The sequence below is a fragment of the Triturus cristatus genome, chromosome 9 (genome assembly GCF_964204655.1).
Source record: "Triturus cristatus chromosome 9, aTriCri1.1, whole genome shotgun sequence".
Lineage (NCBI taxonomy): Eukaryota > Metazoa > Chordata > Amphibia > Caudata > Salamandridae > Triturus > Triturus cristatus.
Genome location: NC_140592.1, coordinates 527096927 through 527121687, shown reverse-complemented (window position 1 = coordinate 527121687; position 24761 = coordinate 527096927). Strand labels below are relative to the sequence as shown.

The 24761-nt window shown below is 50.7% G+C and overlaps 1 protein-coding gene across 1 annotated transcript in view; it reads right to left on the bottom strand.

Annotated features, from left to right (window-relative positions):
• LOC146798241 (sperm microtubule associated protein 1-like) overlaps positions 1-24761 on the bottom strand; it is a 329761-nt gene that overhangs the window by 225372 nt on the left and 79628 nt on the right. The gene's annotated exons all lie outside the window — the stretch shown is intronic.

Sequence of the window (24761 nt, the reverse complement as noted above, 5' to 3'; positions counted from 1 at the left end):
GCCCTTTTATGGAGTAGCGTGGATGGAGGCACTCAACTACTAGAGCGCTAACCTCGCAAAATGGCGGCCCGCCCAAAGATTGCGGGACCATCACAGAAACAGGCAAAGGCTCTCAGAAACGAGCCCCAGGTAAAGTGCAAACTTCGCAATTCATTCACAGCTTTCCACACGATTTAAAAGCAGAATTAAAAATAATTCCTAAACAAACAAAGTATTGTACATCAGGGTTAAGTATTTTCCGTTTTTAAAATAGATTGAAAACTAGCGAGTAAACAATGCCCCCCGAGCTGTTCAAATTCCCAGATTAGAAACTTTTGGCAGCGCTGCGCGGTCGCGAGAGCATGCCCTTTTATGGAGTAGCGTGGATGGAGGCACTCAACTACTAGAGTGCTAACCTCGCAAAATGGCGGCCCGCGCAAAGATTGCGGGACTACTGATTAGAGCCACACCCATTTTTGTTCTTGGTTGTTTGGCGGGTGCATTCCCGCGAGGTGTTTCATATGAAATCTCGGGTAGCGAATCCCCTCAGATTCGCATGAACTATTGTTTGAATTTGTTGGTTCTAGTAGGAAGTTCACACTTTTCTTACTTTTTGTTTCATTGTTTAACTTAAATTTTCTTTTGGAAGATTCATTTCTTTTTCTTTTGACAATGACTGAAAATGACACTTTTGCTTACAGCGAAGACCACATCAAAAAGCTCATGAGCGCTCCACCGTTATTCGCCTCAGCTTCTTTGAGTGTGACAGCACAAACACAAAACGAATCTGATAAACTATTACGTTTAAAGAAAAAACAAATCAGAACAGAATTCCTGGAGGACTCCAAATACGTAATATCCCCGTAATTTTCACTGAGGATCCTCTTTATAAAAAGGGATATAGCTGCATAGAAACCAAATGCAGCAGGGACCTCATGGTCCTTACGGTTGAAACATCTCTCAGGATTTCACAACAACAATTGGACGAAATAGCTTTACTGGAAACAGAAATTAAGGATAATCAATCTATCACAGACTCAAAAACTCTGTTAGAGAAAGTGGAGAAGGAGATTTTGGAGTTCAAAGATTATACAATCAATCAAAAAGGTAATAAATTTGAGAAGGACAAGAGGAATTTTGCCTTGGATACTGTTTATCCATATTTGCAGGCCGATTTTTACACTAGAGCAGAATCACGTAGATATCTCCCGGAATATCAAGGTAGATCTAAGAATCAGTTCATCTCGTTTTCTGATACTTCGTCTTCTTCAGGAGGTGACACAGGTAGTAGTGAAGGACGTCCAATTACCAACAAAAGATGGAATGCCCAACAACAACAGGGACCATCTTTTTTAGGGAGAGGCCAGCAAAAATCAAGAGGACGAATCAGATTCAACATCCAGCCTTGGGAAATGACCACCCGGAGACAACATTACAAAAATGTATTCCATCCCCAATTTTCAATCTATCTGGACGTCTGCTTACTAAGGCAGAAGAAAGTATTCTTGATAAAGGCCTTACGTTTGTTCCCACGAGAAATACAGATTTCATAAAGATGAAAACTGAAACAATTGAATTATGCCGTAAAATTCGGCTTAAAATGTTTTCCTCTGGTAATGATCTGACTACCTTTAATGAAGTGAGAGGGCTACGCAAAAAATCTAACTTCTGCCCTCCTGTGACTAAGATACCGAAGGAAGTAGTTACGTTTGAGCGAACTATTCTTTCTGCAATCACGAATATGGAAAAGAGGACCAAATATGTAAAACATAACATCACAAAGGCACAACGAGGCGCTATAGTCTCACTGAAAAATTATTCATCCGTTACCATAAAACTGGAAGATAAGGGGGGCTCTATTGTGGTCTGGGGGACCCCAGAATACACAGCGGAGGCGCTCAAACAACTAAATGATCCGGCCTGTTACAAACGAATTCCTAAGGATCCCACGGTTGAACTTCAAGGGAATCTTTTTGCCATTCTTAAAAAAGGTTTTGAGCAAGGGTTTCTAGGCCCTAAAGAGTACAATTACTTACAAAACAAGCATCCTAGAATTCCAGTTTTTTATGTTTTACCTAAAGTCCATCAGAATGAGACTTGTCCGCCGGCTAGGCCGATAGTCACTGGTTGCGATTCCTTGAATGAGCCAATTTCAAAGTATGTGGATCATTTTTTGAAGCCATTTATGGTAGAGGTTCCATCATACCTCCAGGATACCACAGATTTTATCAATAAACTTGAGGATGTCACATTCGAAATTAACAAAGATATAATGGTGACAATTGATGTCACTTCATTATATACTCAAATCCCACAGGATGAAGCGTTGGCTGTCCTATCACATTTTCTGGAAAAAAGATCGAAACCCGTGAGGGTTCCTACAGAGTTCATTGTTGAACTCGCAAAGTTTGCCCTCAAAAAACCTTTTTTACCTTTGGAAGTGAGTTCTTCTATCAGATAAAAGGTGTAGCGATGGGCTGTCCCTTCGCTCCAGAACTAGCGGTTCTGTACATGTCAATGTATGAGGATAAGTTCATATATAACAACAATCCATTCAAGCAATTCAAAACAACTTGGATGCGGTTTATTGACGATATTTTCCTGGCATGGTCAGGAAATGTTGAACAATTAATGCAGTTCTTTGATTAGCCCAACCAAAGATCACTAGACATTAAGTTTAGCATTAATTATTCATCTCAAAAGATTCCTTTCCTTGATGTTGAAGTCTATCCAGCCGAAGGTGGCCTAGTAACAACATTATATAAAAAACCTTCAGATAGGAACAAGGCCTTGTTGTTTTCGAGTAACCATCCTAGAAGTCTAAAAGAGAACCTGCCTTATGGACAGTTTTTAAGGAATCGGCGTAATTGTTTTTACAAGGACGAATATACTACACATGCTAATAACCTTGTTGAAAAATTACAAGATCGAGGTTACCCCAAAAAATTGGTGAGGTCAGCTATGAAGAGAGCCTGGTGGACTCCCAGAGAAACATTGTTGAACAAAAAAGAAAAATCCTCTACACAACGACAAGTATTTGTCACTACCTTTTGCCCGAATTCTAATCAACTTAAAAAAGTTATCAATCAGAACTGGCATTTGGTAGAGAACTTGGATCCAGCCCTTGCGAGTACACCCCTATTCGCTTTCAAAAAAGAAAGAAGTGTATCTAATCATATAGTTAGCGCAGCAACCAAAAAAACCTTGAACCAACATTAAGACAAATGATGGGTTTAACACCTGTGACAGGACACCACAAATGCGGCACATGTATGTGCTGTGATCAAACCATTGAAGGAGCATTGCTCTCCCACAAATCAATTCACTGGAAGCATGATACTTTCTCAAATTGCAAGACTAAGTATGTAATTTATGGGATTGTATGTCCATGTCCTATGTTGTACATAGGCAAAACAAATCAAGAGGTTCGACACAGAATAACTCAACATAAGTCTCGAATTAGGAAGAAGGTTGAGACTGCTCCGCTTGTCAATCATTGGAATAAAAAAGCACACACAGAAAAAGATCTATACTGGACGGTTATTTCAAAAGTTGAACGTGACCCTAGAGGAGGTGATTTAGAATTAAAATGATCACAACGAGAAGCAATGCTTATTGTCAAATTTGATACTGCAATCACAGGTTTGAATGAATTATCAGAAATATACAAATTGTAAGGAGACAACTTTCGGAGCATTTTGTATATGCAGATACATTTACTTTTCCATCCTGCTTCCATTTAGCCATCTATTTCACTTTGCGATCAGTTCCTCATACTCCAATTTAGCTGCAAACTACATTTTCCAGAATAGGAGTTTCCCCAGAATTTCTAGCGGACATTACACAGAAGTGCCATTAGGAAATTTGATGTAAGTACACGTGGGCTCTAGAGGTATCTTTCTGTAAAAACATTGCAGCCGCCATGGAGCTTTTTGGATGTGTTGTCACACCCTTCCTTATGTAGTTATCTATTACATTGTGCGATCAGTTCCTGGCACTTCGACTTAGTTGCAAACTACATTTCCCAGCAACCTGCGTTTTCCCAGAATTCCTAACGGACAATATACGGAAGTGCCGGTGGAGATGCAATGAAAGTACACGCTGCTTGTCGAGACGTTTGTTCGTAAAGAATATTGCACTGCCACGGAGTAGGTAAGCAGCGTCCAACGCGGACGAGAATTTGCAAGGTTCTATCTCAATCTTTCATTTTAATTAAGCCGGTCCTTCGCCTTTCTGTTTCAGATATGGCGCTATTTTGAAGAATCCTTCCCGATTGCCTGGTTATATACAGAGACTCTCTAACTCATCAAAAGCATACGGCAGGTATGTCGCTGCTTAACTGGAGACTTATACTTTGTATACAATCTGTCTCCATACGTATTTTTTAGACGCCTTTGCCTTTTATTCCAGCTTCGGGCTTGCACAAAAATGGCCTAACTAAAACGAGAAGAGACAAGCCAACCGAGGCTGACGCCTCGATCTTTACCACGAATATCCCTGTCATCAACATAGTAAGTCGTAGTGTGGAGTTTTATTCTCACTGTAACCCAATGACTAAAAACTGAGTAAAGTGCTGACAGACTTTTCTTTTCCTTTTATTTTGATTTGTTTTTCTTTTATAGTGGTTCTCCATTAGAGAATTTTGAAATTATACTCCTTGGTGAGCATTTAATCGGTAAGATTTTTTTCTCTGAATTTTTTCTTGAGGCTCTTGAGTAATGGAGTTGCGCTCTGGGTCGTTCAGTCATTTTAAAGTAAAACCTTCTTTCTTTTTCTTTACCCCACAGTGTCTTGGTCCTGAAGAGAACCCCTCCTAAAAAACAGTAGGTTCGAAACACGTAGACCTTCTTTTTCTGATATACCAAACAATGGTTTAAATTTGTCTTTTGTTGTGCATTTCAAAACAACTTTTGTTGAATTATAAAATTAATTACCATCAGTAGGATTTATGCACATCTAAATAAGTTGGTCAATCATTTCCTTGTTTGGTTTAGGTCCTCGGTCCATTACATTGAAAATACAGGGAACCATGGAGTGGATATGTGAGTGTGTGTTTTATGAATGAGGAGTGGTGTATGAATGATTAAGTATGTATGTTAATGGTGAGATATGCCAAATTGGCGGCTAGTCATTGTCTTGAAATCTTTTGTATTGTGTTTTTGTAAAAAATCTTTCGTGGTGTTTTTGTATATTGGTGTCCAAAATAATTATGGATAAAAATTCAAATGAACAAAAAGTGCTGGTGTGGTTTGATTGAGTTCTCCCGCGCTGTTTTCTCATTATTAATTGAAATTGATTATCAGTATTGGCAAACAGTTTGTTCTTTATGCACTTATAGCAACAGCACTACTCATAACATGGACAGCACCAGTGTGACACCAATGTTACACTGATGCTGTCACTGTGACACTCATGAGCACCAGTGTTACACGAACAACACCACGATTACAACTTGCGAGGCCTCTCCTGCCCTGTTAAAACAGCCGCAGCACGGCAAACAGTTGCAGCCATGATACAGTGGGCCTCAGTTTAAAGCACAGCAGCACTACAGCTACAGACAACAGCGCCGCTGTCACGCCAGCAGCACCAGTGCTACAGTCGTGCATGCACGATTACAGGCAGCAGCTGCACTTATAGCAACAGCACTACTCATAACATGGACAGCACCAGTGTGACACCGTGTCACACCAATGTTACACGGATGCTGTCACTGTGACACTCATGAGCACCAGTGTTACATGAACAACACCACGATTACAGTGTTTACCACACACACTACGGCCTCAGGAAGGCACCAAGAACACAGCAGTTACTCCCTGGGGAAGTGGGGAGTGGATGAGAGCGGAAGGAAAGAATGAAGGAGGGGTGTGGAGGGAAAGAGGAAGGAAAAGAGGAAGAGGAAATAATCTCTCCCAGGGGTTCCTTCCAGGGGCTTGCACGGATAGATGCCAGCCTGGCACCCTGCCCTCTGACAGGGCCCGGCTTTAAGCGCTCGGGCTCTGCCGCCCCCGTGCTGTCTCTCACCTGTCCGCTGTGGGGGTCGGCGCCTTCTCCTGCCAAGCACGTCCGGGGAGGAGGTCCCCTCTGCTGCGGTCCACCCCAAACCAAAGGACACCTGCCCACGATCAAACTCAGCATACGGGTACTGCACCCTTTCACCCCTTGAGTTTATATAGGTATTGCGGCCTGACCCTGCTCCTCCTCACTCCTATCACCGCCCTGCCTATAGAGGTGCCAGCCAATCGGAAAAAGGGGCACATTCGATAGGGTTAAAGTTTTGCAGTATTGGGGGTGATGGGGGATGTTTTGAAGCTTTGAAGGATAAGCCCTCTTCCTGTTTTGATTCAATCTGTGATTATGTCTCGGCTATAGCTAAAGAGTGCCTAATTCTTAACCGCCGCCCCCGCCTCCCCCTTGTATAGGTTGGTCGACAAGAAGGATGGCCGGGAGTTGTGTGCAGCCTGTCTGTGAAGAGGGGCCGTGTTATCTCCCTTCAAAGCGACTCCACAGAACGGGATCACCCGCAGATTTGTAAATAATATCCACATCTCCCAGAATTATCCATTCTGTCTCTTAACAGACACCTTCGACCATCTATTCGCTCTCTAGTCAGACACCTTCGACCGTCTATCTATTCGCTCTCTAGTCAGACACCTTCGACCGCCTTCTGTCTCTCACCAGACACCATTGACTGTCTATTCTGTCTCTAGTCAGACACCTTCTGTCTATAATCAGACACCTTCGACCGTCTTATTCTGTCTCAAGTCAGATACCTTCTGTCTCTAATCAGACACCTTTGACCGTCTATTCTGTCTCTACAACAGACATCTTCGGCCGTCTCTTCTGTCTCCTATCAGACACCAAACAGTCTCTTCTTTCTTTAATCAGTCTCCACCCCAATCCATTAGGCCCCAATCAGACACCTTTGTTCATCTTTTTTTCTCTAATCATTCATCCATTTATTCCGTCCCTAATCAGACATCTCTGTCGATTTCCTTCGAAGTGTAATCAAAAACGGTGAACCGTCGACTCTGTCTCTAATCAGACAGTCTGTCCTCCATCAGACACCTTCACCTGTCTATTCTTTTTCTAAGACTCCTTCATCTGTCTACTCTGTCCCTAACCAGATGCACCCACACATTTACTTTATCCTAACTGGACACCTTTGTCCATCTCTTTCTGCTCCTGTACACTAAGAAAGTCACCTTCTATTTTATCTCTAATCAGACACTTTCACCATCGGTTTGGTCTCTAATTGGACACCCCCACCGTCTAACCTGTCTCTAATCAGACACTGTCACTCATTTATTCTGCCTCTAATAAGACATATTCATATGCAATCAGACACAGTCAAATCAAAATCAAACTTTATTTCACATTAAAAATGCATGAAAGTGCATACAATTTAATTTCTTGTGTTTTTACAATAGTTGAGTAGCCACGCAATTTCTAAAACAATAAAAAAAAATATAAAACCAAATTTACAACAATTAATTCCAATTCAAATATACAAAGGTTCATTAAAACCTTCTTAAAGGGGGCGGAGCCAAGATGGCGGAGTAAGCAGACGTCCTGCTTCGGAGCTCCCGACAGGGCCGGGTGTAGCACCGGCCGTCGGGCCGTTATTAGCGCTGCATGTACCGGGATTTTGATCCCCTGTGACCCGCGACACCTTCTCATCGCAGCCTGGGTGAAATGCGGCGGCCTTGAGCTGTTTCGGCCGAGAGACGGCGGAGGCGGTGTGCGGTGTGGCAGAGGCCGCGTTGGGGAGCACAGAGCCAGTGAGTGACCTGAGAGCCGGAGGACGCGGCGACGGAGGCCCCTAAGCCCGGAACGAGCGGTGAGCAGCGGGGGCCCGAGTGAGCGATCTCCGGAGGGGAGCGGGAGCCCCCGGGTGACTGCGGAGCTGTGCTGCGGCTGTGCGGGTCTGATCCGCTGCGCTGACCCGTGAGAGCGGCGCCGGAGAGGGGACGGGGCCACGGAGCACCCCTTGGTGCCTGAGGAGCTGGGATTTGGTCCCGGGGCTGCAGTGCAGGACCTCCGAACCGGGGGACGTCCGGCCCCCTCGCAGAAAGCCCACAGCAGACGCGGAGGGAGGCGCGGAAGGCCACGCAGGCCCTGTGACACGAGGAGGGCCTAAGCACCTGGGCCAGGAGTCACCGAGGCGGGGGCTGGGGTGAGCGGTTCTCCCTTGGGCTCAGAGGAGATGCCCATGCCCGAGAGTCAGCTGGCAATTGTCCCGAGACTCTTGGGGGCCTGGGGCTGGTAGTCGGTGGCCCATTTAGACTGGGCAGCAGAGGTCGGCCTTCGGGGCCGGGGACAGATCAGCAGAGGAAGCCGCGGCGAGGCACGGAGGGGCGCGAGGCCTGGTGACGGCCGAGGGGTCGGCGCCTTTCCGGTGCTTTAAGCCGGAGTTGTGACTTGCGGTGTGTCCTGCTTCCCCCTCGGTGACTGTTGGAGCATACCTGAGAGCATACCTGAGAGGCCTGGAGCCAGAGTGGGGCCTCTGGGGGCCGCGCCTTTGGGACCAGAGGGGTTCCCTGGTTGGCGAGACGATGCTGGGCCCCGCTACGTGGTGAGGGGAGTGGATGGAGGTGGCGCGCACTGTGCCCAAAGACGGTATGAAACTGGAGGCTGCCCGTAGAGGGGGGCGTGAGGATTGAAGACAGCAGAGAGGTTTGGAAAGTGGACTGGAAGCACTGGCTGATTGCCCCCAGCGATAGCGACACCCCCGCGGTGACCGGGAGCGGAGGCAACACAGGCTGACGGGCACATTGGCCTCACTGTACGCGGGGACAGGGTCTCCTTCCGGGCTTCGTTCGGGTCTTGCCCCCTTGGGGAGGACCCCTGCAGTGCACACACGGGGCGTTGCGAGTCGCGCCATGTCCACAGCCAGGAAACGACAGGACAAAAACATTAAGGATCTGTTCTCCAAGTCCCCGGGTGGTCAGATGGCTGCGGCGGCGGACGCCGGGGGATGCGGAAACGGGAAGCTGGAGGCCGGGGGCTCGGAGCCTATCACGAAGGCCTTCCTGGAGTCAATGTTCACCACGCTACGGGATGACATCCAAACCTTCAAACAAGAGTTCACGTCGGAGCTCAAGGAGGTCCGCCGAGATATGGACGGTATTGGTGAAAGGGTGGTGGACCTGGAGGGCAAGAGTGATGGAAAGGACGAAGAAATCGCAAATCTACAACAGGAAATCATCCGGCTGCATGACCAACAGGTGGACCTTCAAGTACACCTTGAGGACCTCGAGAACCGCTCTCGTCGACATAACATCCGAATTAGACCTTTTCACCTATGCAAGGGAGTTATTCAATCACATCTTGGAGCGACTGCTGGACACGACCTTGGGGATTGATCGGGCGCATAGGGTTGGTCCCCCCCAGGGCACCGTCGGCCCCCCCGGCGGACTTCTTGGTGTGCGTGCAGGACTACGGTACCAAAGAGATGATAATGCACCCCTTACAATTTCGCGAACATAGACCGGTGTTGTTTCAAGACCTGTCCACCCTCACGCTGCAAAAAAGGCACCTGTTCAGACCCATCACGATGCACCTTCAGAGCAACAACATTCCTTACAGCTGGGGTCATCCCTTCCGCTTAGTGTTTCGTAAAGACGACAAACTGTACCAGCTGCGCTCCCTGTCCGAGGCCGGCAAACTGCTGGGGGTGGATCTCCCAGAGGAAGAAGGCGGAGATGGGGCCTCCACGGCAGGTGCGGGAACCGCTGGGCCTCGGTGGCGCCAACAGGGTTGCAGACGCCGTCTTAAAAAACCGCCAGCTGCGGAGATTACGAAAGGCCGTCTGTCGGCGCTGGAAGCTGTGTCGACGGATCTTTCAGGTCCTCAGAGTGGCTGAACTGGACATGCACGGTGCCTGAGGTATTTCTTTTCTTGCATCCGGATCCCCGGCGGGAGGGAGGCTTCCTTCCACGGTTGAGGGACATCCCCCAATGACTTTTTACCAGTCGCAGACATGTGATGGACTATATGTTTTCAGTTCTTATTGTATTGATTTTTTTTTTGAAGGGGTTGGTTGGGGTAGGGGAGGGAGAGAGACTGGGGCCCCACGCTCGCCTTCCCTTTCAAGCCGGAGCCTCCACTTGCATTCCCGTGCCCCTGATTCGCCTCCAAATCGGAAAACCCAGAACCGCAATGTATGTTGCTTTACAGCTGCAGTGTCCCTCATGTGATACATACCATGCCACCCGCTACACTTAAGGTATTGACCCTGAATGTCCGAGGTCTTAATAACCCAGTTAAGCGTAAGGCTGTCCTATCGTTCTTAGAAAATTCCCAAGCAGACCTCTGTCTCCTGCAGGAAACCCACTTACTAGCGCGCGACTGCCATCGCCTTCGGTCTCGGAGGTTCCCCGCTCAGTTCTTTTCTTCCGGACCTACTAAGACGGCAGGGGTGGGGATCCTAGTGGCACAACGGTTCCGGGGGGAGGTACTTCATAAAGTGGCCGAGATCAAGGGGCGCCTCCTGACCTATCGTTTTGCCCTTGGGGGGATGCCATTTACTATTATATACGCCCCGAATGAGGGACCTGAGCGATTCTTACACTCTGCACTCACAGAGGCCACGACTACCCCGGACCGCCATATCATTCTCGGGGGGGATTTTAACTTGGTCTTCGACAATGTACAGGATAGATCCAGTCAGCGTGTTCATCAGGCCGGAGCCATTTCTGCGGAAGGCCTTGTGCGTTTGCAAGATTTAGGGCTATGCGATCTTTGGCGCTCCCTGCATCCCCATGACAGGGAATACTCATTTTATTCTAATGCGCATAAGACCTACGCCAGATTAGATCATCTATTGGTTTCTTCACCGATGCGGGTACTCTCGACCGCTGCGGACATAGGGGTGGCGTCATTATCGGATCATGCTCCGGTGACCGCTATTTTCACTCTCCCACCCACATCGCGCCCCTCCAGAGTGTGGCGTCTCAGAGATGCTCTCTTGCACCGAGAAGTGGTGGTCCAACACATCCAGCGCAACATTCAGGATTATCTCACACATAATGACAACACAGACACTTCGCTAGCAACACAATGGGCAGCGCTGAAGGCGGTCCTTAGAGGAGAGTTCGTGTCGATTTCGGCGGCGGATAATAGGGAGCGCGGACACAAACGGGACGAGATTACACAACAGGTGCGGGAGCTGGAGCGGATGCACCAGCGGACGGGAGCCCCGAGTGTATGGCGGCAACTCAAAGCGGCTCGCCAGCTGCTGGCAGCGCTCGACCAAGACAGGGCGGAGTTTGCGGCACTGAGGCTGCGACATGCCTACTATGCGGGTGAGGACAGGTGTGGGCGCCTTTTGGCTCATAAGCTCAGGGAGGTTCGTCAGCGGCAGGGAGTTAAATTGATTTCTCGAGAAGACGGCACGACGGCAACGGACGATAGAGAGATTGCGGAGGCGTTCCGTGATTTTTACGCGTCCTTGTATGCGGAGGCCCCGCTGGCCCGCTCTGAGGGGGTGGCCTTCCTGGATTCTGTCGTATTGCCGGCTTTATTCCCGGAGCAGGCCGAGCAACTAGAAAGAAGCATTCAAACGGAGGAAGTGGTGTCTGCCATTTCTCGGCTTAAACTGGGAAAGGCTCCCGGTCCAGACGGTTTTCCCGCTCTCTTTTATAAGAAATGTTGCTCCCTGTTGGCCCCGATCCTCGCTAAGCTGTTCAACTCCTTCGCCGCTCAGGGAGCTATTCCAGGTGGCCTCCTGGAGGCATCGATAGCGGTGATTCCTAAATCGGGCAAGGACGGCTCGCAGTGTGGCTCCTATCGCCCGATATCACTCCTTAACATAGACCTTAAATTATATACGGGGATATTGGCCTCTCGCCTTGGCCCTCTTATGCCAGGACTCATAGACCCGGATCAGGCAGGCTTCATCCCTGAGCGGCAGACGACTGACAATACTAAGCGGATTTTGCATCTTATAGAAAGGGCTAATCGGGTCCCGGGAGAATTCATGATGCTCGCCATTGATGCTGAAAAGGCGTTCGACCGGGTACATTGGCCATTTCTCGAGCAAGTCTTGGAAAGAGCAGGTATAGGCGACCGATTCCGCACACATATTCTCAACTGTTATCGATACCCCACAGCCACTGTTAGAGTGAACGGGTGCACATCCTCTCGATTTCACATTGAGAGGGGCACAAGGCAGGGTTATCCGTTGTCCCCCCTCCTCTTTGCCCTTTATATGGAGCCGTTGGCTCAGAGGGTGCGCCAAAATCCGGAAATCACAGGAATTCGATTTGGGGGCTTCGTCCATACCATCAGTCTATATGCAGATGATGTACTATTATCCTTATCTGATCCGGGCCCCGCCCTTCCAGCGTGCTGGGCAGAACTGGAGGGTTTCGCGCGAGCAGCCGGGTTCAAAGTGAATGAGGAGAAATCCTTAGCCCTAGACCTGTCGCTGTCACGGTCCACTAGAGATCACTTGCAATCCCGACTCCCCATTCGTTGGGCAGCGGACACGATATCATACTTAGGGATCCAACTGGCCCCATCACTTTCTAAGGTGGTGCAGACGAACTACGCACAGCTACGGGACAGGATTCGCCGGGAACTTGACAGGTGGCGGCATTATCCCCTCTCATGGTTGGGTAGGATTGTGGCGGTTAAAATGACCATCCTCCCACAGATTCTCTACTTCTTCCGCGCTATACCTCTCCGTCCGCCGGTGGGATGGATTTGAACGATGCAGTCAGATCTGGCCCGGTTTATCTGGAACGGGAAGAAACCGAGAATGCGACGGGCGCTGGGGGTGCTAGCTCCGGAGGCGGGGGGATTGGGGATTCCTGACCTGGGACTCTACTTTCAGGCAGCTCAACTGAGATATCTAGTGGAGTGGAGCAGATGGGAATCCGAGAAACATTGGCTATTCCAAGATCAGGCGGTGGCTGCTTGAGAAGAAGAATGGAATCATTCCAAACAAGTAGTTAAATCAGTGTGTGCTCACATCTTTAACTGTTTGTATCCTCCCCCATAGTGAAAGCTGCCAGTGGATCTTTTTTGAAAGTCAAGCGTTGTTTTTGCAAGTATTGCCTCCAGGTTTTTTTGTGAGCTGTGGATAAAAAGTCATTGCCTACTTGGGCAACCAAGTATTTTATCCTGGTGGTAGACCATTGACAGTATGATCCAGTTATGACGGAATAAGGTGTGCGGTTCAAAGGCAGGACCTCACCTCTGCTCGAGTTGATTTTATAGCCAGAGAATCGACCAAAGAGAGTTGTTATGTCTAGTACATGAGACAATGAGGTGTTCCAGGTCATAAGCAAAAGCAGGATGTCATCTAGAGAGAGATGTTTTGTTTCACTGGCGGCGGTTTCAAAGCCTTTGAGCAAAACTTGTTCATGTGATCGAAGCAGAGCTTCTGATTTTGTCTGCCAATGGATCGAGCACCAACAGATGAAGTCCGGAGAGTGGACATCCCCCCGATGTACCCCTGGTAGTGGTGAATTGTTCTGAACAGAAGCTGTTGGAAGTTACTGTTGCTGAAGGAGACCAACAGAAAAGCCTTACAAAGATTCATTGAAAGCTGCTCTATGGAGTATTCTGAACAGATAGGGCCAATTAACCGCTTTTTCAGCATCTAAGGATATTGACAAGTGTTGGTCTGATCTTTATGTGATTTACAGATTATATGAGAAAGCTGTTGTGGGAAGGTGTAATCTGACTATATGGTTGCCCCCACTTTTTTCCTGGTGTTTTGCTGGTTTATGACTCAGTTGGACTAGGATCCTGCTATTCAGGGCCCCAGTCTATCTGCTTTCCATGTACATAAGGTACATTTAAAATTGGATTCTGGAGTGCCTTATAAGCCCCTAGTATATGGTATACTATGTACCTAGGGCATAGGTACCTCAGAGACCTACCAGGGGCTGAAGCATGTATCATGCCACCCCTGGGAAGCACTCCAAAATGGCACCAAAGGTCTGCTACTGCAGCCTGGGTAAGAGTGTGCTTGCACCCCTTACAGTGGTATAGGCTACCTATATCCACACATATATATACAGACACATATAAACCTATAAGCCACTCCTATGGCAGGCCTTGACAATCCTGAAGGCAGAGTGCTTGGTTTTGTGTGAGAGGGTGCCCAAGCATGAGCTGAGCCCCTCTGCAGCTTTCGGAAATCCTTCCTTATGGCTGTTCTGTGATACAGCCAGACCATATACTCTTAAGTGCATTATAACCTCGCGGTAAATGCTAACTTTGGAATGGCTGCATCAAAACATGTCGTGTGAGGCGTGACCAAGATGGCGACCTGACCAGACGTGAAATACTGAGGCTCCCCGCCGCGGCCCTTCGCCCCTGGTTATCCAGCGCATGCAGTCCCCCAAATTATGCAGCAAGTACCGGATTGGCAAGCAGGGGCATAGCGGTCCCACGACGAGGGGTCCGTTGAGCCCTCCGACCGGCGAAAACCCGCGCACTGACCTGGTGGACGTTCCGGCGCTCCTGAGACGAAATGGCGCCCGAGCGGTAGCTGCTGGTGACGGAGGCGGGCGTCCTCTCTGGCCTGGTGTTTTGCCTACGAGACAGCTCCGGAGCGGCGATTCACGCACCGGAGCGCGTTACAGGAGGTGAGTGGCTCTGATGCGGAGGGGGGGCGAGCGGTCCCCCGGACTGACACGCGCCCGGCTGGAGGTGTACTGGGCCCGGAGGCACGAAAATCGAGGGCGCTGCTTCTGGGCCTAGCCGCGATGGCGTGGGACCCATCAGGCGCATGTCGGCCCCAGAAGCAAGCAAAGGAGGGGCCTGGCGACCGGAGGGCGAATCAGTGCACACCGATGCTGGGGTAGTAGGGGCACTCACTCTGCAGCGGAGCTACCCCGGGCCTTGTGGAGATTAGAGCGGCCTTTGCTTTTCTGGACCCCGGGGGCTGCCGCTCATTCAGCTCCCCCGACGGAAGTTGCTCCCGCTGCCATCCTTGGTGTGCGCTTGGGGTGTGTGGAGTGGTCCCGTCCCATCTTCGCCTAATTTTGGCATTCCCGTAGCGAGGCGCCGCCACCAGAAAATGCCGCCTTGACGCTGCGGAGCTGCGGATCACAGTGCGCCCTCCCCGGACTGGTGAGGCGGCCCAGAGCTCCTGACCCATCGGCAGCTCCCCTCCACGACTACGTTGCGACTGGTGGGTGACTCCAGCGCTGAGGCGGGGGGCACACCTGGACTGAGGACTGCCCAATACTGCTCTGTTGCAAATGGACAGAATGCAGAACAATGTCATACATTCACCCCAGTACAGAGATCTGGGCCTAAATCCATCGTTTTTTTGCTCACCATGCCATTCCAGTTTGAACCCAGCCATATGCAAATCAGTCTTGACCCTGTGCCCCATGGGAACAGTCCAGCCCGAACTGCCAAGCCAGGTCCTCCCTGGACTGGAAACAAGCATCCTAGGACCGGTTTCGGGCTTTCAGCCCTCGTCAGCCAGGATAGCCTAATTCCAGTGGCATGGAGAGCAAGGGACTCACGTCTGAGCATACCCTTCCCACTCGGGGTGACAAATGCAAAAACAACAATTGATGGACAGAATGCAGAACAATGTCATACATTCACCCCAGTACAGAGATCTGGGCCTAAATCCATCGTTTTTTTGCTCACCATGCCATTCCAGTTTGAACCCAGCCATATGCAAATCAGTCTTGACCCTGTGCCCCATGGGAACAGTCCAGCCCGAACTGCCAAGCCAGGTCCTCCCTGGACTGGAAACAAGCATCCTAGGACCGGTTTCGGGCTTTCAGCCCTCGTCAGCCAGGATAGCCTAATTCCAGTGGCATGGAGAGCAAGGGACTCACGTCTGAGCATACCCTTCCCACTCGGGGTGACAAATGCAAAAACAACAATTGATGGACAGAATGCAGAACAATGTCATACATTCACCCCAGTACAGAGATCTGGGCCTAAATCCATCGTTTTTTTGCTCACCATGCCATTCCAGTTTGAACCCAGCCATATGCAAATCAGTCTTGACCCTGTGCCCCATGGGAACAGTCCAGCCCGAACTGCCAAGCCAGGTCCTCCCTGGACTGGAAACAAGCATCCTAGGACCGGTTTCGGGCTTTCAGCCCTCGTCAGCCAGGATAGCCTAATTCCAGTGGCATGGAGAGCAAGGGACTCACGTCTGAGCATACCCTTCCCACTCGGGGTGACAAATGCAAAAACAACAATTGATGGACAGAATGCAGAACAATGTCATACATTCACCCCAGTACAGAGATCTGGGCCTAAATCCATCGTTTTTTTGCTCACCATGCCATTCCAGTTTGAACCCAGCCATATGCAAATCAGTCTTGACCCTGTGCCCCATGGGAACAGTCCAGCCCGAACTGCCAAGCCAGGTCCTCCCTGGACTGGAAACAAGCATCCTAGGACCGGTTTCGGGCTTTCAGCCCTCGTCAGCCAGGATAGCCTAATTCCAGTGGCATGGAGAGCAAGGGACTCACGTCTGAGCATACCCTTCCCACTCGGGGTGACAAATGCAAAAACAACAATTGATGGACAGAATGCAGAACAATGTCATACATTCACCCCAGTACAGAGATCTGGGCCTAAATCCATCATTTTTTTGCTCACCATGCCATTCCAGTTTGAACCCAGCCATATGCAAATCAGTCTTGACCCTGTGCCCCATGGGAACAGTCCAGCCCGAACTGCCAAGCCAGGTCCTCCCTGGACTGGAAACAAGCATCCTAGGACCGGTTTCGGGCTTTCAGCCCTCGTCAGCCAGGATAGCCTAATTCCAGTGGCATGGAGAGCAAGGGACTCACGTCTGAGCATACCCTTCCCACTCGGGGTGACAAATGCAAAAACAACAATTGATGGACAGAATGCAGAACAATGTCATACATTCACCCCAGTACAGAGATCTGGGCCTAAATCCATCGTTTTTTTGCTCACCATGCCATTCCAGTTTGAACCCAGCCATATGCAAATCAGTCTTGACACAGTGCCCCATGGGAACAGTCCAGCCCGAACTGCCAAGCCAGGTCCTCCCTGGACTGGAAACAAGCATCCTAGGACCGGTTTCGGGCTTTCAGCCCTCGTCAGCCAGGATAGCCTAATTCCAGTGGCATGGAGAGCAAGGGACTCACGTCTGAGCATACCCTTCCCACTCGGGGTGACAAATGCAAAAACAACAATTGATGGACAGAATGCAGAACAATGTCATACATTCACCCCAGTACAGAGATCTGGGCCTAAATCCATCGTTTTTTTGCTCACCATGCCATTCCAGTTTGAACCCAGCCATATGCAAATCAGTCTTGACCCTGTGCCCCATGGGAACAGTCCAGCCCGAACTGCCAAGCCAGGTCCTCCCTGGACTGGAAACAAGCATCCTAGGACCGGTTTCGGGCTTTCAGCCCTCGTCAGCCAGGATAGCCTAATTCCAGTGGCATGGAGAGCAAGGGACTCACGTCTGAGCATACCCTTCCCACTCGGGGTGACAAATGCAAAAACAACAATTGATGGACAGAATGCAGAACAATGTCATACATTCACCCCAGTACAGAGATCTGGGCCTAAATCCATCGTTTTTTTGCTCACCATGCCATTCCAGTTTGAACCCAGCCATATGCAAATCAGTCTTGACCCTGTGCCCCATGGGAACAGTCCAGCCCGAACTGCCAAGCCAGGTCCTCCCTGGACTGGAAACAAGCATCCTAGGACCGGTTTCGGGCTTTCAGCCCTCGTCAGCCAGGATAGCCTAATTCCAGTGGCATGGAGAGCAAGGGACTCACGTCTGAGCATACCCTTCCCACTCGGGGTGACAAATGCAAAAACAACAATTGATGGACAGAATGCAGAACAATGTCATACATTCACCCCAGTACAGAGATCTGGGCCTAAATCCATCGTTTTTTTGCTCACCATGCCATTCCAGTTTGAACCCAGCCATATGCAAATCAGTCTTGACCCTGTGCCCCATGGGAACAGTCCAGCCCGAACTGCCAAGCCAGGTCCTCCCTGGACTGGAAACAAGCATCCTAGGACCGGTTTCGGGCTTTCAGCCCTCGTCAGCCAGGATAGCCTAATTCCAGTGGCATGGAGAGCAAGGGACTCACGTCTGAGCATACCCTTCCCACTCGGGGTGACAAATGCAAAAACAACAATTGATGGACAGAATGCAGAACAATGTCATACATTCACCCCAGTACAGAGATCTGGGCCTAAATCCATCGTTTTTTGCTCACCATGCCATTCCAGTTTGAACCCAGCCATATGCAAATCAGTCTTGACCCTGTGCCCCATGGGAACAGTCCAGCCCGAACTGCCAAGCCAGGTCCTCCCTGGACTGGAAACAAGCATCCTAGGACCGGTTTCGGGCTTTCAGCCCTCGTCAGCCAGGATAGCCTAATTCCAGTGGCATGGAGAGCAAGGGACTCACGTCTAAGCATACCCTTCCCACTCGGGGTGACAAATGCAAAAACAACAATTGATGGACAGAATGCAGAACAATGTCATACATTCACCCCAGTACAGAGATCTGGGCCTAAATCCATCGTTTTTTTGCTCACCATGCCATTCCAGTTTGAACCCAGCCATATGCAAATCAGTCTTGACCCTGTGCCCCATGGGAACAGTCCAGCCCGAACTGCCAAGCCAGGTCCTCCCTGGACTGGAAACAAGCATCCTAGGACCGGTTTCGGGCTTTCAGCCCTCGTCAGCCAGGATAGCCTAATTCCAGTGGCATGGAGAGCAAGGGACTCACGTCTGAGCATACCCTTCCCACTCGGGGTGACAAATGCAAAAACAACAATTGATGGACAGAATGCAGAACAATGTCATACATTCACCCCAGTACAGAGATCTGGGCCTAAATCCATCGTTTTTTTGCTCACCATGCCATTCCAGTTTGAACCCAGCCATATGCAAATCAGTCTTGACCCTGTGCCCCATGGGAACAGTCCAGCCCGAACTGCCAAGCCAGGTCCTCCCTGGACTGGAAACAAGCATCCTAGGACCGGTTTCGGGCTTTCAGCCCTCGTCAGCCAGGATAGCCTAATTCCAGTGGCATGGAGAGCAAGGGACTCACGTCTGAGCATACCCTTCCCACTCGGGGTGACAAATGCAAAAACAACAATTGATGGACAGAATGCAGAACAATGTCATACATTCACCCCAGTACAGAGATCTGGGCCTAAATCCATCGTTTTTTTGCTCACCATGCCATTCCAGTTTGAACCCAGCCATATGCAAATCAGTCTTGACCCTGTGCCCCATGGGAACAGTCCAGCCCGAACTGCCAAGCCAGGTCCTCCCTGGACTGGAAACAAGCATCCTAGGACCGGTTTCGGGCTTTCAGCCCTCGTCAGCCAGGATAGCCTAATTCCAGTGGCATGGAGAGCAAGGGACTCACGTCTGAGCATACCCTTCCCACTCGGGGTGACAAATGCAAAAACAACAATTGATGGACAGAATGCAGAACAATGTCATACATTCACCCCAGTACAGAGATCTGGGCCTAAATCCATCGTTTTTTTGCTCACCATGCCATTCCAGTTTGAACCCAGCCATATGCAAATCAGTCTTGACCCTGTGCCCCATGGGAACAGTCCAGCCCGAACTGCCAAGCCAGGTCCTCCCTGGACTGGAAACAAGCATCCTAGGACCGGTTTCGGGCTTTCAGCCCTCGTCAGCCAGGATAGCCTAATTCCAGTGGCATGGAGAGCAAGGGACTCACGTCTGAGCATACCCTTCCCACTCGGGGTGACAAATGCAAAAACAACAATTGATGGACAGAATGCAGAACAATGTCATACATTCACCCCAGTACAGAGATCTGGGCCTAAATCCATCGTTTTTTTGCTCACCATGCCATTCCAGTTTGAACCCAGCCATATGCAAATCAGTCTTGACCCTGTGCCCCATGGGAACAGTCCAGCCCGAACTGCCAAGCCAGGTCCTCCCTGGACTGGAAACAAGCATCCTAGGACCGGTTTCGGGCTTTCAGCCCTCGTCAGCCAGGATAGCCTAATTCCAGTGGCATGGAGAGCAAGGGACTCACGTCTGAGCATACCCTTCCCACTCGGGGTGACAAATGCAAAAACAACAATTGATGGACAGAATGCAGAACAATGTCATACATTCACCCCAGTACAGAGATCTGGGCCTAAATCCATCGTTTTTTTGCTCACCATGCCATTCCAGATTGAACCCAGCCATATGCAAATCAGTCTTGACCCTGTGCCCCATGGGAACAGTCCAGCCCGAACTGCCAAGCCAGGTCCTCCCTGGACTGGAAACAAGCATCCTAGGACCGGTTTCGGGCTTTCAGCCCTCGTCAGCCAGGATAGCCTAATTCCAGTGGCATGGAGAGCAAGGGACTCACGTCTGAGCATACCCTTCCCACTCGGGGTGACAAATGCAAAAACAACAATTGATGGACAGAATGCAGAACAATGTCATACATTCACCCCAGTACAGAGATCTGGGCCTAAATCCATCGTTTTTTTGCTCACCATGCCATTCCAGTCCAGTGAGTCCCTTGCTCACTTTGCCACTGGATTCAAGCAAGCCTGGCTGAAGACGGCTGAAATGCCAGAAACCGGTCCTAGGAAGCTTGTTTCCGGTCCAGGGAAGGCCTGGCTTGGCAGTTCGGGCTGCACTGTTCCCATGAGGCACAGGGTCAGACTGATTTGCATATGGCCATGTCTGAACTGGGGTGGCGGAGTGGGCTAAAGAATGGTGATGGATCAATCCCAGATCTGTTGACTGGGTGTGAGTGTTTGATTGGCTCTGATGCTCCGTCCATCACCAACCCCTTTTGTACCGCTTTGTTCGCCATAAGTTGGCAGGGTATGCTCAGACGTGAGTCCCTTGCTCACTTTGCCACTGGATTCAAGCAAGCCTGGCTGAAGACGGCTGAAATGCCAGAAACCGGTCCTAGGAAGCTTGTTTCCGGTCCAGGGAAGGCCTGGCTTGGCAGTTCGGGCTGCACTGTTCCCATGAGGCACAGGGTCAGACTGATTTGCATATGGCCATGTCTGAACTGGGGTGGCGGAGTGGGCTAAAGAATGGTGATGGATCAATCCCAGATCTGTTGACTGGGTGTGAGTGTTTGATTGGCTCTGATGCTCCGTCCATCACCAACCCCTTTTGTACCGCTTTGTTCGCCATAAGTTGGCAGGGTATGCTCAGACGTGAGTCCCTTGCTCACTTTGCCACTGGATTCAAGCAAGCCTGGCTGAAGACGGCTGAAATGCCAGAAACCGGTCCTAGGAAGCTTGTTTCCGGTCCAGGGAAGGCCTGGCTTGGCAGTTCGGGCTGCACTGTTCCCATGAGGCACAGGGTCAGACTGATTTGCATATGGCCATGTCTGAACTGGGGTGGCGGAGTGGGCTAAAGAATGGTGATGGATCAATCCCAGATCTGTTGACTGGGTGTGAGTGTTTGATTGGCTCTGATGCTCCGTCCATCACCAACCCCTTTTGTACCGCTTTGTTCGCCATAAGTTGGCAGGGTATGCTCAGACGTGAGTCCCTTGCTCACTTTGCCACTGGATTCAAGCAAGCCTGGCTGAAGACGGCTGAAATGCCAGAAACCGGTCCTAGGAAGCTTGTTTCCGGTCCAGGGAAGGCCTGGCTTGGCAGTTTGGGCTGCACTGTTCCCATGAGGCACAGGGTCAGACTGATTTGCATATGGCCATGTCTGAACTGGGGTGGCGGAGTGGGCTAAAGAATGGTGATGGATCAATCCCAGATCTGTTGACTGGGTGTGAGTGTTTGATTGGCTCTGATGCTCCGTCCATCACCAACCCCTTTTGTACCAATACTGCTCTGAGCACCAGGTACGCTTCCCAGGCCTTGGATTTTTGGGGCGGCTGCCGAGTGGGAGAGAGGCTGCAGCGGCGCCCGACGAGACCGGCAACATTGGGGGTGGTCCCCGTAAAGGTAGCTTGGGGCGCATCGTCCTTCCAAGAGAGCAACACCCGATGCCCGCCCCGCCTATTACTTTCCGCGCCCTGGGCAAAAGTTAACGGTGCAAAAGGGCTCGGTCCGAGCGGCGCCATTAAGACCCGGCCTTTGTGGGACTCTGGCCAGCAGCCTCCGGCCCTGACAGGACCTCAGTGCTTGCACCCCCCATAGCGGCTATCGCGGCCTCAGGAGCGACATCCCAGGATTAGCGGCGGGCACTGACAGTGGGGCTCTGAAGTTGGACAGATATCAAGGTCTGTGGGTTCTGGGCTTTCTCCGCCATCGCTGTAACGCAGGAAAGTGTCACCCGGACTAGGGAGGTCTACCAGAGGATTCTACAGCCCAGTCCCGGACCCCCCTGGGAGACACGCAGTCTTGAGCAGGGAGGCCCTCGCCGCGCTGCGTGTCCTGGCTCTCTCTGAGGTGCGCCTCTCCCAACGACCGGGCCTTCGACCACGGCCTAGTCGGAGCCCAATTCAAGCCCCCCCGCTGTCATCCCGACGCAGCCAAGGACCGGCTTTGTAAGGATCGCCCCTGGCCTTGGTGAGGGTGGACTTGGGCCCAACACCCTTCAGAGAGACTGTAGGCAGCACCCCGGCGGATCCCACACACGGACTCACAGCCACGACCAACAGGCGACAACTAAGTCACTCCACCAGTGACACCAGCATGGCCAACATGCGGAAAAAGGGGATCGCTCTTTAAAAGAAATGCTCACAAAAGGGTCAGCAGCTGGAGATAGGGGGAGCCTTACCTCCCCATCATCGACGCAGTCCTTGAAACTCTTTTTAACACCCTCCGTGAAGACTTTCAAACACTTAAACAGGAGGTGGCAGGAGAGGTTCGGGAAATCCGCCGCGACGTAGATGAGTTGGGAGAGCGTGTGGCAGCCATAGAGAATGGCGAGCACTCTAAATCCGAAGAAGTAGAGCAGCTACAACAAGAAGTCCTTCGACATAGGGATCAGCAGGTCGACCTTCAAGCTCACGCAGAAGACCTCGAAAATAGATCCCGACGCAACAACATCCGCGTGAGAGGTGTCCCATTACAAGCGGAAGGGACAAATGTGACTGAATACCTCCAGGGTCTCTTCAGGGACAATCTGGGGGTTGGCAATGACTTTGAGGTCCGATCGACCACGCCCACAGGGTGGGCCTTGGGAGAAAGGCACCGGCTCACCCGCCAGACATCTTGGCCTTCTTACCGGACTTCCCCCTGAAGGAGCGTATTTTAAGGGAGGCTCGCCTAAAGCAACCACTCACGTATCAGGGGCAAGCTATAGCTCTTTACCAAGATTTGGCCTCCATCACCCTTCAGAAGCGTAAGGCTTTCAGAGAAGTGACAACTTTCCTGAAAGCCAACGGAGTGCCCTACTCGTGGGACCATCCCTTTAGTTTAATCTTCAAGTGGAATGGCAGGCTGCACCAACTCCGCTCTTTCCAGGAGGTATCCGACTTACTCGGCCTTACTCAGCGCAGTCCCGACTCTTCTCCAAAACCATCGCAACGATCATCAAGGGATGGCTGGCAGCAAGTGGGAAGACGACGTTCACCTATGACAAACGTGAAGCCGGATCGCGCCACGATGACCAACGAAAGGGCCTCGGCCCTCGCACCAGTAACGAGAGACACTTCTAGGCCCGACTCCCCGTAATCTCATTATGGGGACTACACTAAGCATCACATTTTCGCTACCGGTGGGGGGGGTGTGGCGGGCTGGGAGCCCAGGTCGCCCGGACACCATGTTCACCCTGCTAATCTCTTCCCGTATGTCCGCAGCTCGTGCTGAGGATATTGGACAATGTTTGGTATTTGGGAATGTTTCGTGGGGGTTTGGGTGAGGGTGAGAACCGGGAGGGATGGGATGGGAGTTGAGGGGAAGGCGGGGGAGGGGGGTACCGGTGTGCGGCCTAAAGGAGACTACGGAGGCAGGTTGCCTCCAGGCATGGGAGCTTATTCAGCGTCATTGAGTCAACTTCTCATAAGCACAAACTTTTGTTGCTCAGCTGACACACACTCAGCGAACTACTGTGTCTACCCTTGCAACCCAAGTCCTCACTCTCAATGTGAAGGGGTTGAATAACCCCATCAAGTGACGGGCGATTCTGAGCTACTTAGAGAATTCTGGGGCCTCGATCTGCCTGTTGCAGGAAACACATTTGTTACCCAAAGATTGGCACAGAATGAGATCTCGAGTGTTTCCTCACCAATTCTATTCTTCTATGCCAGATAAGAAAGGGGGGTGGCTATACTGTTGGCGCGACACTTTCATGGCGGAATTGGGGACAAAATAGCAGAGATAAAGGGAAGGTTGCTGGCTTACAGGTTTTGGGTAGGGGGCACCCCCGTTATTGTGGGATCCCTCTACGCCCCCAACGCTGGTCAAGAGCCCTTTCTCACAGATTCCCTGTCAGAAGTACTTCGCCACCACGACAGGCAAATTTTAATTGGTGGAGACCTCAACCTAGTCATGGACTCTGGTAAAGATAGATCAGGTCAACGCCACGGGGGGGCAGGGGCGCTCTCGAGTGCAGGGAGGGACTGGCTACAGAGTAGGGGGCTGATAGATCTTTGGCGAGCAGCTCACCCCCACAGCATACAATACTCATTTTATTCCCATGCACATCAAACGTATGCTCGACTGGATTACTTCATAGGGTCGACCGACCTCAACGCACTGGTCCAGACCGTTGAAATTGTCCCGGCGGCTTTGTCTGATCATGACGCTGTGACTGTGACGCTTGACCTACGCCCCCTGCACCGACCAAAGGGAAGGTGGCGTCTCCGGGAATCCCTACTACAAGATCCCGACGTCTCACAGCAGGTGCATAAATGCATCACTGAC